General features: G+C 28.9%; 1 protein-coding gene across 1 annotated transcript in view; it reads right to left on the reverse strand.

The window, feature by feature from the left end:
* The window catches only part of LOC107451458 (uncharacterized), a 41,546-nt gene extending 24,707 nt beyond the window's left edge, over positions 1 to 16,839 (reverse strand). Inside the window, exon 1 of the mRNA XM_016067554.5 lies at positions 16,589 to 16,839. The gene's annotated coding sequence lies outside the window, so the exon portion shown is untranslated. The remainder of the gene's footprint in view (positions 1 to 16,588) is intronic.
* Positions 16,840 to 17,124: the final 285 nt, after the last annotated feature.

Genomic DNA, 17,124 nt, shown 5'->3' on the forward strand with positions numbered 1-17,124 from the left:
ACCCAGAAAATCATTTTACTCGCAAAACGAGTTTTAATTTTATAGTTTCTTACCTACATATGTGAAAAATTTGTTTAATATGATCTAAATATTCCGAATAACTATTAAAAAAACTGTTATGTCATCAAAATAGTTCGGAGCAAAATTTTTTTAACCTTTATTTCAAATTCTACGAGTAGTTTTTTAAAAAACCGCTTGGGGCGTTCCTCCAACCTAAGGGTAAACATAACCGTTCAGAAAACCCATTATGTGTAGCGAATGCTAATGTGTCTGTGTCATCTAGTTGGATTATTTTTAACATACAATAAACTGCATTTAAATTGACTTTACTGAAAAAAAGAACTCTTGGCTAATTTATCAATTAATGTTGCGATTAGGGGTACATGGTTCAGCATCCGACTTTGTCACCTGATTCAATTTCTGAAAATCTGCACATAACCTACTTTTTGTTAAATATTTTTCAAAACACAATTGTTACTGGAGCAGAGAATGGCGAAGAATTTGCTTTTAAAGTATTATTTTAAATAAATTCCGGATTTTGCTTTCGATCAATTCTCGTTGTTTTGGCGATGTCTTACATGACCTCAAAAATATAATTCTATTTCTATAAATATAGTAGTTCTATTCTTATTTCTCCAACAACAAATTTATGTTTAGCAAAAATGTTCTTATACTCTTTTAAAATTTCGAGTAAATCAGAATTTTTGACATTTTCTATTAATTCCGTTGTTTTGCAGATGTCATTCTGATAAATTGTATTTCCGTTACCAGAACTTATCTCAGAAACATTCGAAATATTTAGATTTTTTTAAACGTTTTCTTTTCTCTTTTCCTTACAACATTTATTTCTGTTTATTTTCTTTGTCGCATCATTGCGTAATGTTCCCTTTTTCTGTCTTATTATTTCTTTGTTTACTTTTGCTATCATGCATTGAATTTTCAGTTATAATTTGTACAGTCAAATCATGATTTTCCAGAGGTGAAAAAAGATAATTTTTCGGTTTCCATGGAAAACAATTTACTTTATACAATTAATACCGATATGAAAATCACCTAAAGATTGAACCTCCAGTATGGCATTGTTCTTTAGTACAATAAAATTGAGAGGTACACTTTTTTGCAAGTGTTAATTTTCCTTTTGTTTGGGTCACATTTATCCCTTCATAACTTTTAACGAGGACATTTAATTTCGATACAATGTGCCATGGAATAAAATTTATTGTTGATCCTGCATCTAAGTTTACATCTAACTCTACTTATCTTCCTTTCTTATTTTATTTTTATGATATGCAAATTGTTGTTTTTCTTTGTATTCTGACACAAGTATTTGACACTTGTGATCTTTTGTTGTTCCCACTTTATTTTTAGACAAAGCCAGATTATTACTACAGGATTGGTCGCGTGATATGCTTTACGTATGCTAAATTTTTCACAAAACTTACAAGGTCTGGGGGGAAAATGGGCACCGCGTATGTTGTCTGGCGTTTTATTTTTGTATAATTACTCAATTCAAATTTAACCACCTTTCGCTTTTCTAGTTTAGGAGCATTGTAAAGCAGGCGATTAATATGTATTTCATTTTTTTTCTATTTACGTGCAAATTTAGCCAGTTTTATTCTTAAAGTTAGTCAGTTTATTTTTAAAATCATTTAAATTAATTGACTCACATAATATAGTTTTGCTACCGTAAACCGGGGCGAGTATACCCATCTTTTCAGTTTGTCAACCTTCAAGTGGTCAAAATTTTGTAAATATGAAAGAAAAAAGGCTTTTGATAGGTGTTTCGGAATTGCTATTTATCCCTCTTTAAAGCTGTGAAATCGATTTTAGAAAATATTAACAGTTACGCTGTTACTGTATATTTTTATAGAACTGCTGACAAATCTCTCGTATGGGGCGAGTCTACCCATTCTACTAAAATGAATGTTAACATTGTAAATAATCAAATTTTACTATTAAATTGTTATTTTAGTTACTATATAGAATATTTATGAAGTAAAATTCATAACTCTATTATATATTCCATTTTTTTATTCATAAAATAACACAAATTGAGTATTTGATCGATTATCACATTTTGATCACAGCTTTGTTTTTATAATCATTAACATTATAAAATAGCATTTTTTTCTGATTATTGTTGATAAAAATAAATTAAAATTAATACAAATTTACAATTAGTAAATAATTAATAAATAATAATAATTAAAGATTATTAACAAAATCGAAATTCAAACATTGGGAATCATGAAAAATCCTTTTCCCATTCTTTTGGGAGGTGTGATTTTTCTTACAATGTTTTCTCGTTGAATGAGCTCTCGATCTTCGACAGTTGGCCATCGCCAAGCTTTCAGTGTACGTTCCATAAAAGAAACTATTACACCTTCAGGATTCATGTCAATTATCTGACCTGGTGAAAGAACTTCGTCGAATCGCTTTATAATCACAAAATATTAACATTTAAATCCATTTGTTTTGCGAATATAATTTCGAACCATCAGTAATAATAAATAATAATTTATTTAACTTGCATTAAATAAAAAAAATTTAATTTTGTAATATAAAAATTGAAAAAATAGGTAAAATAAGCATATTTTATATTTACATTTATATTTAACCTATAAATTTTCTTATTAATGATAAATTTATCAATGCAGAATTAAAATAATATACTCAAATTCATTTAAAATGACTTAATTTTAATGTAAACAAAGTTCTAAATTATATTATTATGCTTTATTAAAACTAAATACGAATGGGTAGACTCGCCCCGCGAATTCTGGCTTTTTGTTTACAACAGCAAAACTTACATTCTTTTTGTTGTTTTTTTCATATAAAATTAATGTAATCTTAATCTTAGATAAGTTTATCACTTAACCAAAGTGAAAATAGTAATAATAATAATATACTTACGGAGCACCAACTGAAAGTTTGCTGATTTTCAATACAAATCTCTCAAAAGACGTTTGAACAGGTCGGTTAAAAAGACACCAAATAAATAAAAACGGATCAAACTACTACAGCGCCACAGCGCCATCTTCCTTAGAGTCTGAACTAAGTCCTCCATTGGTAAAAAAAATTTATTTGCAATTTAAAATAGTGAAAATTAAATAAAACTAAAATGGGTAGACTCGCCCCTGGATGGGTAGACTCGCCCCGGTTTACGGTATGTGTTGTATTGGGTTTGCCGTTACTACAATATTTTATAGAAACAATTTCATTAATTTTACTCTGGCTTGGTATTACTTTTAATTTCAAAAATATTCTAGTGCAGAATTTACACGAGTTTATAAACAAAAAAAACTAATTTACAAGCAAAATTCTCTTTAATTGCCTAAATCTTACATATTATTCAAAATTTATAAGAAATAATTGCAAAAAAGAAGAAAAAAATACTGGAAAAAAAACATGAATAATATTTTATAAAAGGAAAAAAACTACCAAAATTGCTTTTGATTATCAACATCTTACCCTTGATAATTATAAAATGTATAAAATTAGTGATTTGGGGGAAAAATTATTTAACAAAGCCTGTGGAAAGGATTTCTGTTTGGCGAAGTCACTTAGTTTTTTCCCCACATACATGATCTTCTTGTAAGAAAGACACTTTTACAGAAAAGGGTTTTACATGCAATGTGTGAATCAAATGATGTGTTGATATTTTTTAATAGGTGATTTTAGAAGATATGCATTTGTTCTGTGGCCAAAACTTAGAGGGTCTTTATTTAGTGCGAAAAACCTGATAAAACCAATCTTTCAATAAATCACATTTTTGGCTCTTCTTACTTGATCTAGCTAAGCCTTATGATAATTAAACTAAGCTGGTTATAATTTATTAGCGATTACTAGGGTGAATAAATATCTTTTTCTCTGCCACCCGATGATTGCTTCGCAAAAGTTGCCGTTTCTTTGCATAAAACATTTTTTTCTACGGAAGTTGAAATTTTTATACTTATTGTATAAGTACTGAAGGGAATTCTGTTTGCTTATGTTTCTGTCCCAACATCCAAACATTTCTCGGGTGATTCTATTAAGATCGCTTAGTAAACATAAATAATTTTGCTTAGCAATCCTTTTTAAAAATAACATTTAGAATTTAAGGTATATTGTTATTAGAAAATTGGCAAGTGCACAACCATATTTTAATATTTTCGTTTACCAAAACAGAATATATTAAACACAATTTGTGCATACATCACAATTTGTATGAAGCTGATCGAATTTTTTAATTATTTAAAGAATCTCTTTAACTGTTATTTATAATGCTATATTAATGTAGCCCAAAAGTCAAGAAATTTAGAAACTGGTTTAAATAAATTAACCTTAAAATTTAGCATAGTAAGGTAATAACGCAGTTATTGTAACGCAGTTATTAAATTTAAACACGATTATTATTGTTATTAAATTTAAATAAGTTTATCTTAAAATTCAGCATAGCAAGGTAATATCACAGAATTGCATTATAACAAAGTAACAACTCTTTTAGTTTTTTAACTTTTAATTTAGAAAACAATTAAAACCAAACACATGATAATAGCTGAGCTGAATAAGAATAATAAATATTACAGGAATAAGAAAAATAAATATTACCTTTAAAATGCAAACATATTTTATAGGAAAACGATACATTTATGACTTTTAATAATTTTATTCTGATGATAACCATAAATATATTAATTAATGTTGGAAAACTGGATTCTGCCATGCGATTTTACAACTAATAAAAATGCACCAACAATCATGGAATACTATGTTAGGCCATTCGATTTTTATGTTTTATAGAGATTTATAGCTCGTATTTAAAACTATTCATTGAGATAGCAATAATTTCTGATTTCGTTCCCATTTTTAATTAACAGGTTGATGCATTCAAAACGGAAGAATTTCGTACTATCACCGATTACTTTGGACCCTGCGACACCATTATTTGATATTTATATGGGTTATTTTCTCAATTCGTTAACTTTTATGTCCTAAAACAATATTTTCCATTAAAATATTTATTTTTCTATTTCAATAGTATTTTTTGCCTAAAATACTCCTAAAAAATACGTAGAAACACATTTTGCGTTCAAATTATATTTTCAAAAAGTAAATTATCGGTACAATATTATACCTGCGTCTTCAATACATATTTCTGAGCTATTAAAGTCATTTAAGTTCAATAAGTTAAGTAATTTACGTTAAATTATTTTTCAGTAATTTTAAATAATTTACTTTTAACTAATATAGCTTTTTAAGTTAATGTTATGAAAGCGCTACAGAAATAAATTCATGCAAATTCTAATATAGTATTACTGTCTAATTGAATATTTATGATCAATATTCCTTATATATTTTGTTCTACTTATCACTTTCTATGTGTCCCTCACTTTTGTGTAATTACTGTCAAATGTACTAAAAGTGCTAAAAAGCACTATATATAGCTCAAGATGAATGAAATATGTCTTCCAGAAACACCAACAATATGTCTTTAAGATCAAATAACTTAATTTTACCTTAAGAAATCTGCGTCTGACTTTATTGAATATAATTTCCCCTAATATTCATCTAAGCAAGGAAGAAAATTTTTGATTTGAACAAAATGTAATAGCTTACTTTTATAAAATTCTCTATTTGAGAAAAAACTATCGTTTTGTAATTACTGTCCCTACCAGAAATGCGTTTAAGGGAAACTGTAATAACCTAAAGTCCTATAGCTACTTTACTACCGAAAAACATTTAATGTGTTTAATTCATATTTAGTTACTTTTCTGTCAAATGTTAAACAGTAATAACATTTTTAATTGACAACAAATATTTTTATTTCGCAGTAACATTGTTTGAAAACATAAAAATACTTTTAAAATTTAAGTGCAAATTTATGACTGATTTTAGTATTATTGATATAAAGTTATTGTCTACTATTATTGTACATTTACAAGTGTTTAGATAGTTACGAATAAATTCTGTTTTGTGTTCCAATTGCATAATTTAGAATCTAAGCACAATTGCTTTTACTTAAAAGTGTACTACATCGAACATTTAGAACGTAAAAAATGCTTTTCGTTTACAATTTTTAATAAACATTTAAAAAGAATTGTTTTTTAAGGAGTAGTTCAAATAAGTTTTTTTGGAAAGTGAGTCAAAAAAGTTTTAATTGAAATTGTTTTTAATTTTTGGTGGGAGAAACTTTTTATCGTTAGGAAATAAAAAATTGCTGTGATTGACGAGCAAAGCGAGCAGGGGGGGGTGGAGGTAGCCTCTTACAGAAAGAGTAAAGTTATATTTGCAAGAATGGTTTCTAAGTTGACATTCAATACAATACGCTGTCTTGTGTAGTCAAGCATAGTGTGCAATATCTTTTATAAAAGATATTTTACAGAATTGTGTGTTCTTACTGGCCATAAAACCCCCCAAGATATAGGGAGTAGCCGAAGCTTGGAAAATAAGGGCCACTAGTTAAAACACGAGAACAGTAGAAAATTTGTACCCTTTTGTGTTACTTTCACCTTTCTGCATATTTCGCTATATCTCGAGAACTCGCTTGTTTATGAAGAAAATCAACAACAAAAATTTATACACAATTCGTTAATCCAAAAATAGTTTCGTGTAAAAAATTATTGATAGTTATTTGTTAATTTCTATTACTTTATTTCATTAGCGTCGAAAAAATCAAAATTTAGCAACACATAATTTTTTTTTCTCACCATTTTAAGAGAACAATATTTTTAAGCCTTCCTTTCAAGAACTATTCAGGCGATTTTGCATTTCGTCACCTAGAGTGTTAAAGCAAAAATTTGCATTCCTTACAATTCAAAAATGTTTCAAAGCTCATTAAATAAAGTAATAAGAAATGAGAAGTTATATTAAACTCTATTTTTTCCTTACATAAAACTATATTTGAATAAATGGATTTTATTATTGAGCGCAAAAATTTTCAATTTCGTTTAAAAGCTTCTCGAAAAATAGCAAAGTACATAAAAAGAGAAATTAACATTGAAGAACTTATGACCGATCTTTAAACTATACTATTTTTCAATCATGTTTTGATTGTGAAAAAAGAAGTGGTTTTTTTTTCAGAAAAAGCGCGATTTTTCTTCCCTGATTAACAAACTAAATTAATAGTGAGTACTAATTAATTTGCATACGCCCCTTTAAGTGGCATCTTTTTCGTCGTGCGAAATTAACGTTTACAATCAAAGCGTAAACAGGTTTGATATTCAAAAAGTTCTATTATTTAAAGATTTTTATTTTACATTGATTATTCATAAGATATTTCTTGACTTTCACGTTCATGAGCTCTCCGTTTCGGTGTTCCAAATTGATCTTTAACATCATGAACTCACCCCATCCTGGCTCCCCCTGCTGCCATTGGTACCATTTCTCTGAACCCCATGGCATCGCGTATTTTAAAAGTAAATTTAAAGAGTAAAAATCTTCCAAGGACTACAAAGGGCAGAAGCAACATCCGCATGAACTTAAGTTTTATTCATCCATTCCATTTTCCTGACTAGAACACATGTGGCATTTCCACAACAAGAAAACAACACTGACTAAAGTTAAAATCGTTTGCGAAAAATTTTGTACCCTCGATAACATTTTAGAGTCAATGGAGGCAACCCCTAAGGGACCACCCACCTCCACTAACGACCATTTTACTGTGGAACAGAGAGTGGTCGCTTCTGAGAGATTTCACTGCAATTTAATAAATAATTATTAGTAAATAATCTTTCCACGTAATTATCTTTGTATAAAAGAAATTTTTAATTAACTCGAGTCGCTTATATCCCGAGATAACAGTGAAAATAATATGAGTTTCCCCATTGCACCAAATGAATTCAAAATTCTCTCGAATGTGGATGGAAATTTATGTATTTCACGCTTAATTTTATTTCGTCTTAAAATGCTTAGACTTTTCTAAAGTATATTTAATCCTATAATACTTATAATTCATCTTAGAATACATAGATTTCTGATATTTCATCTTATAATATATGGATTTCTCTTGATTATATTTTATCTTACTAATACATAGACATGTAAACTTATACGATATTAATTAGAACTACTAACCTATAGTTATTACTGACAAATCCTTTTTTAGAGGATTTTAAGTATCAATTGCATAAGCTATCTTTATATCCCCCTCCCCCACTTGCATCCACAGTTTCTGTTTTATGGTGTTACACATATATAAAATATACATTACATAAAATAAATATCACATGATTAGAGGTAGCAATGTAAAACAGAAACTAATATATCATGCATTTATAATATCATAAAATGTTACTTTGTAAGTTGAATCAATGTGATTAGGTTTTAATGTAATAAATGAACGACACTTTTGCTTTGAAGCCTTTAGTTAATAAAGATATTCTACTTTTATGCTAGAGCATATAAAAAGGCGACATGTTTTTTCTTGATACGTGCCGAAATGGCAACAGTCTAGCCCAAACGATTTTAATGCCACACTACTGCAAAACGCTTAACTATTAGTTAGACTGATGAGTTAATCGTTTTCCTTTATTATTTTTAATTGAATTGATGATTTTTTATAATCGTATCGCTGATTTCAAATCTTCAATTAGTTTCTCTCTCTAAACTACAGATCTTTTTAAAAAAATGATATTTCTAATCTATTTTTTGTCGAAATGTACAAGTTTAGAAACGTTATAAATAACTGGGGGTCGCTTTAATATTGCTACAAATCGGCACATCATCAGGATTAAAATTGTATTGGAACCCAGGACTGAAAATGTCATCATACTAATCTACATATAAATGCACTTCCCTATTATGAAATTTTTCTTTATCGGAACATACCGTAATAGGAAACACCCCTTAGCCGCCTTCCACGATATTTCCAGTCATGGTTTCTTATGCAATTTTAATCTTGATAATGTGCTCCAACTCCACTAGAAAATTGTCGCAACATTTCTGCAACTCCCTGTTACGTGTAACAATTTTAAACTTGTACATTTCCTCAAAAAATAAACTAAAAATAAAATTTTTTAAAAAAATTGTAGCCTTAGGATCAAAATTAATTTCAGATTTGATTTCAGTAATAGTTCTAAAATCGCACATAAAAAATAAGGATTTAATTTTAAAAATTTTATTTTATGACCATACATTAATGCACAATGTTTAAAAATTTCAAATCTGTAAAAAATTTCATAACTCCACGTATTGCAATCTTAATGCAATAATTTTTATTGAAATGAAGCATAAAACTCAACTTTAAAACAATAAATCACTAGGAATTACTAATCATTTATTCGTGCACAAGTATAATCGTACAAAATGGAATAAAAATATGACAGAAACGGTAATGTTATATACCTTAGAGCAGGGTTTCTTAACCTGTGGTTCATGAACCCCTAAGGGGTCCATGAGTTATAATTTGGGGGTCCGCTGACTACTAATTTTTAAAACGTTTGAAAGCCTACCCATTGCTTGTAAAGCGAGCTATGTCAGCTATAATTCCGTTCGCTACAGTGTATCTTTGCAAAGCGGGATTTTCCACAATTGTGACAATAAAAACATAACATCGAAATCGATTGAATGCTGAACATGATATGCACGTTGCTTTGTCGAAAACCATCCCCCAATGCAATTTATTAATTAAGGAAAAGCAGCAGCAACCTTCACATTAAAAATTTTAATTTTAAAAATTTTGTATACTATTAAAATAATAAAATTAAATGTTTTCTAATAATTGATGCTTTTTACAATTATTTTTTTCACAGGGGTGTGGTCCGTGACTTCTTAAAAATTTTTAAAAGGGGTCCATTATATCAAAAAGGTTAAGGAACACTGCCTTAGAGTGTCAACGATTCTTATCTACTGAATCAACTAACCATTCCTGTTAAGTGTTGCCAAAGGGTGTTGTAGGCAGTTAGGCCTGGAAAAACTTCATAAAATACGTCGCGATGACGTCAGAGTGGATTGTCCTTCAGTAATATAGTTCGGGGAAATATTTATAGTTCGGGGAAATATTAAATAATAATCGAAATTTAACTGAACGAGAAATGCCAGCAAATAAAAGGAAATAAATAATTTAGAAGCAGACAACCCCTTTATGGTTTCATATGCTGATGCCACCAAAGAAATCTGGAATTCCATGGGGCAGAAATAGATTTTACCTTTCGAGCTCTCTGTCTTGTCTGCTATGACGGTATTTGCCTGTTCATGGACGGTCTAAAGCTTCCTCCATTAAATTGCTTTTTTTTAATTATTACATTAATTTTTAAGATTTCAAAATATTATTACTCAGGAGACGCTTCAGAAGTTCTCTGAAACGTTACAAAACTTTTTTTTTTCATTTGGGTATTTGCACTTTCAGAAGAAGAAGAAGATCAAACATGCTCACACACGTGACCTATGACGTCAGAGCCAGCTAGCCGTCAATAAACAAAAATGACGTGTCAAACTTGAGTTAAGTTTTTCCACATGAGTTAGATGGATAATTTACATTAAGTTTATTAAATACAGAGCCGTATCGAACATTGAATTTGCTGAAATATAATTATTTCTCAGATTTATTATCTGTTTATGTATTTTATTGTAACACGTGACATGTTTTGATTTTGTGTACCTGACAACTTCGATGCATAATTTGTTTGTTTATGCTCCACGTGGCTTCGTGCTTGTCTTTGTGCTCAGTAAGAAATATATGGTGAAAGAATTGAAATCATTGTGAAAGAATATTTGTAAGGGATTATAGAATGTATCACTTAAGAGAATTGATACTTGACGGGGTAAAAGACATAGGTAATAATACACACTACATATAGTGCACAAAAAATTAAATTTTGAAAATTAATTTAACATATGAATGCAATTAATATTTTTGTGTAAAATAAATGATTACTAAATTGCTTTCAAAACATACGAAGTATAAAAATTATTTATGAAATACACTGGCATGTGATGTTTGGCATGGCATTTCGCTGACCAGCGCTACATAATTGGGAGAATATGATGCTCTTTTTAGGAATGGAATTTAGTCCTTCAAATATATTCCAGAATTTCTCATGTGATATAATAGTTTTGAGGATAATGTCATCCAATGGAGATCCAAAATTTCTATATCCAATACTTCTCGCTTTACTTGAAGAAATTCTGGAATGTATGTTGCTATTACGGTTACGTTTATTTGGTTGGTAAGAGGATTAACAAAAAAGTTATCAAAGGCTCGATGATATTAAATTGACGCTATTAAATTGATCTTTAAGCAATTGGAGGTTGATGACAAATGTCAATTTCACTGTCACCTATCAATTTTTTCATGTTTGGAAAATGCACAAGAGACTTTCATTTTCAAATGTGATATCCACAAAACTAGCTTAGCTCTGAACGAGTTAACAGCCTCTATCATTTTTGCTTTATGTTTGTCCTTTCCCTGCAGCTCCAAGTTTAAATAATTTAGTTTTTTCCTTACGTCCGTTATGAAAGACAAATCTGCTAGCCAAAGAGGATCTCTTAGTTCTAAAAATGTATGACTTTTGGTGGCAAGATAATATTTTATTTCTCCAATTTTATGTAGAAATCTATTCAAGTACTTTACCTTTACTGAGCCAGCGTACTTCAGTATGTATTTGCATAGCATTTATTGGGAAAATGGAAAACTGAAATATTTTATAGTTGAGCAGCGGGCGCACCTAGATCGATCGACGGGCGCCATGGTGCCCGCGGGCATAGGGTTGGGGACCCCTGGAACTTAACACGAAGAAAAATATGGAAAGAACAGCTACTAACGTAAACAAAGCCACGTTTTAACAATCAATCAGGCTCGAGACACCCACACTACGTCACTTGTAGGTATCCCATTGAATAAACGGCACATGAGGCTTGTTTTAAAAATTATATTTACTTTATTTTTGCTTTTTTTAAAAATTGATTAGGAATCTACGACGCCTGCTTGTTCCGCTCACTAACCCCGGTAAATGCTCCTCATTAATCTTTGTTCATGAGTCCATTTAAAACTAGCTGTCGTTAATATGTTATTGTTCCACCTCTTGAAAAATGGCCATTAGAATCTGGAAAGGTGCGTAAGGAATAAATAAATAAATAACTAAATTAAAGTTTAATTTCAAATGCACAAGATAAAAGTGTTTTTAGTAATCCTTTTTACTGAGTTTTGGACCACTTATTCCAAATATATTATAATTCATCTGAAAGAATAATTAAACATGTCCAATAAGATGCTTTTCGGTCCAAAGAACTCTATATAGCGCAAGCATCAAACGGTGAGAGGGGTTGTGATTTGTTTGTTATTCCTGCCAGCGGGGAGGAGTATGAGCAATGCCTACGTAAGATATTAAAATCACATTATTTTCAAAAAATTTTGAAAATTAAAAAAAATATATAACAAAAAATTTGGGTAAAAAATTACAGAAAAATTTAAAATTTGAAATAAAAGTTATGTTTGGGAACAGAAAATCTTCATAAATAAACTTTTGTCTGTGAGCTACTGAGGTCAAGAATTGTAATCACAGAAGAAAACACAAAAGGTTTCTAAGAGTTATTTACAAATTCACGAAATGAGTTTAATTGTTGCAAAATTACATCATTTATTCAAATTTATTACCAAAAATTATATTAAAAGTCGAAGTTATAGCACAAAAGTAGAAACTGGAAGACTTCTTTTTTGTGTAAGCTTGGAAGGGTGTTTATGATTTTCTCATTTTTCGAACAAAGTAGGTGGGGAGGCCGAAATTCCAAAAGCATGTTTACAAAATATTAAGATCCCAAGAGATTTCTGTTACTTTTATTTGTAACTAGTTTAAAAATGTCGATCATTTTTTTAAAAAAGAATTTGACATCGCATTTTATTAACCTGTTAAATTAGCATGAGTTAGAACCGACTGCCAAGCAACAAGGAAAAAGGAAAATAACGAAAATATTTGAATAATTGTTGTTCATGAATTTTTTTCTCGTCATTTTTAAGTTAGATGTACGGTATTTGATGATCATTTAATCAATTTATTTGCATGGAAATATCGTATTTATAATACATATGATTTCTATTAACAGTAGGGATTACATTTCAAGATGACTAAGATTTGCCATGATTGCCACTGATTTCAGCCAAAGCTATTACTATTTCAAAATATTTTTCAGACTTATTAATGATTATACATAACTTTAAGAAAATGACGTAAACAATCAAATTTGAAACGCATTTAAATATCCTGTGAAAAATTAAGATGTTCATTTGCATATAAATCAACAAATTATACCCCCCCCCCCCTTAAATCAGATATCGTAATTTTTAGTTCAATGCCATTACTTAAATGATCAATTTAATATTAAGATGTTTTTTTTACATAATATATACATACTGGGTACAAAAATTCCAGTCAACATTTTTTTAAAAAGTTGAAATATACTTTTAATACACTTTTCAAGTCTCATTAAAACGGCATGTTTTGATATCAATCGACAGTTATTATATAGAAAATACTAGCGTTACTCACTTTCTACCTCCAAAAAGCTAAAAACATTGAACCCCTAGGAAAACCTCACTTTGATTTTAAATTATTATTACTGTAAACATAATTCGATCATAAAGTCATCAAAAAGTTAGTCATACTACATCATACTAGCCCAACTAATATCTTAAAAAATAAAATTTCAATGCATATATATATACTAATTATCTTAATTTCCTTCATGTCTTTTATTTATGTTTTTTCCATTTGTATCTATATATATATATATATATATATATATATATATATATATATATATATATATATATATATATATATATATATATATATATATATATATGGGTTATTGTATATATATATATATACAATAACCCATTCTCCAATTATAGGATTACTATTAATAGAACGAATCAAAGTATTAGTAATTGGGAACGTCTTATCTAAGTGTTAGCTAAAGCTTAAAATTTAAAATTTTAAAATACCCGTAGCTTTCCATCATTCACTATGGTTTTTTCCCTTTTAAAAATCGATTAAAAAAAACATCATTTTCCAAAATATCATCATAAAAATATCATTCATATCATTTACCGTTCCCTATAATTTCATCTTGTTTTTTTTATTCGTATGTTACTGGAAACGAAATTAACGGATACCTGATTTGAAAAATAATCAACTGCATTAAAAAAAAAATTACAAGTACAGAATACGTGACGCATAAGAAGCAATAAATTAGAAGTAATTTCACTTGTTAACGGTATTTAACGATAATCTTACATCAAATAACAGTTCAAATTGGATACAGTTTTTATCTCTTGAGCCTATTACATTTTTAAAAATTTCTCTACAAATATTAAGATTTATATCTGTCAACATCTAATCATTCACTCTCTTATTTTTTATTGTTAATTTTAACATCAATTCAAGCTTAAGCCCATAAAATGAATATCTTGAGAAGAATAAGTTTTTCTACAAAAGTGGATAAATAGTCATTATTTAAAGCAAAAAAACGAGAGAGAAAAAAATTGCTAAAAACGCACTTCAACAGTAGTTCATGCGCACTCGGAAAAATTAAAAAAAAAATTCATAATATTAGTATAAATTAATTATATTATTATGCTTGTAGTTACCAGAATATTTTATTTTCTCTAAGTAAATATATATAGATCCGAAATTAGTGGATATATTAAATTTTAATTCGATAATAGAAGCTAATATTAAGACATTTTCAGCAACAAAATACCAGTTATTATTTTTTTCCAGGCGAGTACGAATCTCATTAAAATTACAATAAGTTTTGAAAACATTAGAATTTAAAAAAAAAAAAACTCGCGTTGATTTTATGAATGAAATTTACCTTTTCAAAAGCACGTAATTTCATTTGCACTTCTGCAGACTGTTCCACTTCGTATTTCTTATTTTAACAGTTTCTCGATTGATAAGTGAATGTTAATTTTCTTTTTGCACAATCATAAATTTTATCTTCACATCTTCGTAATTTCAATATTTTAAGCCAAAAATAAAATGCAACAAAGATGGACACCCAAAACAGCGGCAAAGGAATTTACTACTTTAAAGAGAAAGAACACTTCTTAAAAGGAGAAAAAAAATGTTAAACGAATCTAACTTTGAATTTTAAACATATATTAGTTATGTGCCCTAAATATTTACTATTTCTGAAAAATACTTTACTATTTCAATAAATTATCACTATAGTAACCTTCAGTGTCGAAATCATCAGATTTCAATAAATTTATAGAGAAAACTATGAAAGTTGTGATCATTGCCGATAGTCAATACTTTTTTTTAACCAGTAAGGACTTTTATTTATTATTTTGCTTATTTATATGAAATTGTGTAAATTGTCAATAAAAAAAGAAGTAGAAACATAAAAAGAAAATCTATAATAAGATATAGTATATAAATTATGAAAAGAATCTGCATTAATTAAAAAAAATCTATCAGCATTTCTCATTAAAGTTCTAAATTCAAAATAAAATAACCAAATTGAAAAATATAAAATTATCATTCTTTGATATCCATCCATTCTCAACGTTTAAAACAAATATTTTTCGAAAACCATTATTCAGTTTAGTTCATTTATGTTTAGCTTATACAGGTAGCTACGCGTAGAATACTATAGTCTGACATAAAACATGACTGTTTTAACTAGGCATGACCTAATTTGAATGATAAAACAATGAAATTCAGTCTTTACATTTTATATTTTAAAATAATTAGTAGTCTTTCTCTGATTAATACATTCCTAACTGCTACTGAACTTTATCTATAAAATTGGAATTCCGCCATAAGAAACTCGATTGTTTAGGGTTTCGTCAGGGAAAAATATTGCGAACCGCTGCTCCAGAGAACATTGCGGATAAAAATCGTTTGCCGCCATTTATGTTTTGGTTTTAAAAGATTCGATACTGCCTTTAAAATATTTTTTAAAAAATTTAAGGATGGATAACTAAGTTTTAAAGTATTTTTCTGTTGAAACAATAGTTGTTTCGATCGTTCAAAATACTATGATTACTTTTGCTAAAAAAATTTCACGTATAACGAATATAATATTAAAGATATTATTCGTTCGATTGATATTTAAATTAGTATTTTAAAACGTTCAAAAATTACTTATTTTTTTAGTATGGTGTTACAATTGGCTCAGCTAACAGTATGAATGTCCGAAATTTGCCCTTTAGAGTTATAAAAAATCGGCGTTTATAGAGTATTTTAGAAATTATTTATACTAATTATTGTCAACTAGATCAAATTTTAAACTTACTCTGAAATATGACTGTGGATTAATTTTATCAAATTTAAGCTTACGTTTAAATCTATGTTATGCTCAGACCTTATGAGAACTGCTCAAAAGCAATTTTCACGTTACTTTCTTAAAGTAAATAAGAAATAGATTTGGGAATAAAAAAATAATAATAACAAACCGTGGAAGAAATGAAACTTTTACTTCGATAGAAACATAAACTATCCGTTGCAAGACAATTTGTAGCATTTTAAGTGATGTTACGAAGAAATATATTGGAGCAAAGATTCTTTTTAGAGAAACAAAGGTTGTTTCTCAAAGATTTCATCGAAGTTATCCAGGAGCACACTATTGTAGGAAGAATCTTTTGAATTGGGGGTGGACTCACCGTTTGCCTATAGTAATGTAGGTGGTAAGGTATGATGTTGCGGACCTATCCGGTCCTCATCCGCCGTCCATTCCGCTTTCGTCCGTTTCTTTCGTATCATCCCGGAGTGGACAGTCGCCCTCCCATTCTTATTATTTCCCTTATCCAGAAGATGCGGATGATGTGTTGGATGCTGCAGAATTTCCCTCATCTGATGACGTCATACAAACACGGGCGCTGCAGTCGCAACCCCCCTTCCTCATCCTGCGCATTCCAATATTTCCTTCTTTTTTTTTCTTTTTTTTTTTTTTTTTACCAAATACGGCTTGAGATTTACTGGAAAATTCCATACGGACGATGAATGTAGTTATCCCCCTTTTCTTCTCTCGTGATCGATAGTAGTTACGTTTTATCCTCATTCCTTCATTTAACTTTCTTCTTTTTTTCTTCTTCTTTTTCTTCGCTGCGGGAGTTTCCGGAATCTGCAAATGGATATTTTGATTTTGAACCATTTGTAAACAAGAGGTTTATGTTGAAATTCTTGCTAACACATGTTT

The sequence above is a fragment of the Parasteatoda tepidariorum genome, chromosome 8 (genome assembly GCF_982258835.1).
Source record: "Parasteatoda tepidariorum strain Cologne lab strain chromosome 8, Ptep-v5.0, whole genome shotgun sequence".
Classification (NCBI taxonomy): domain Eukaryota; kingdom Metazoa; phylum Arthropoda; class Arachnida; order Araneae; family Theridiidae; genus Parasteatoda; species Parasteatoda tepidariorum.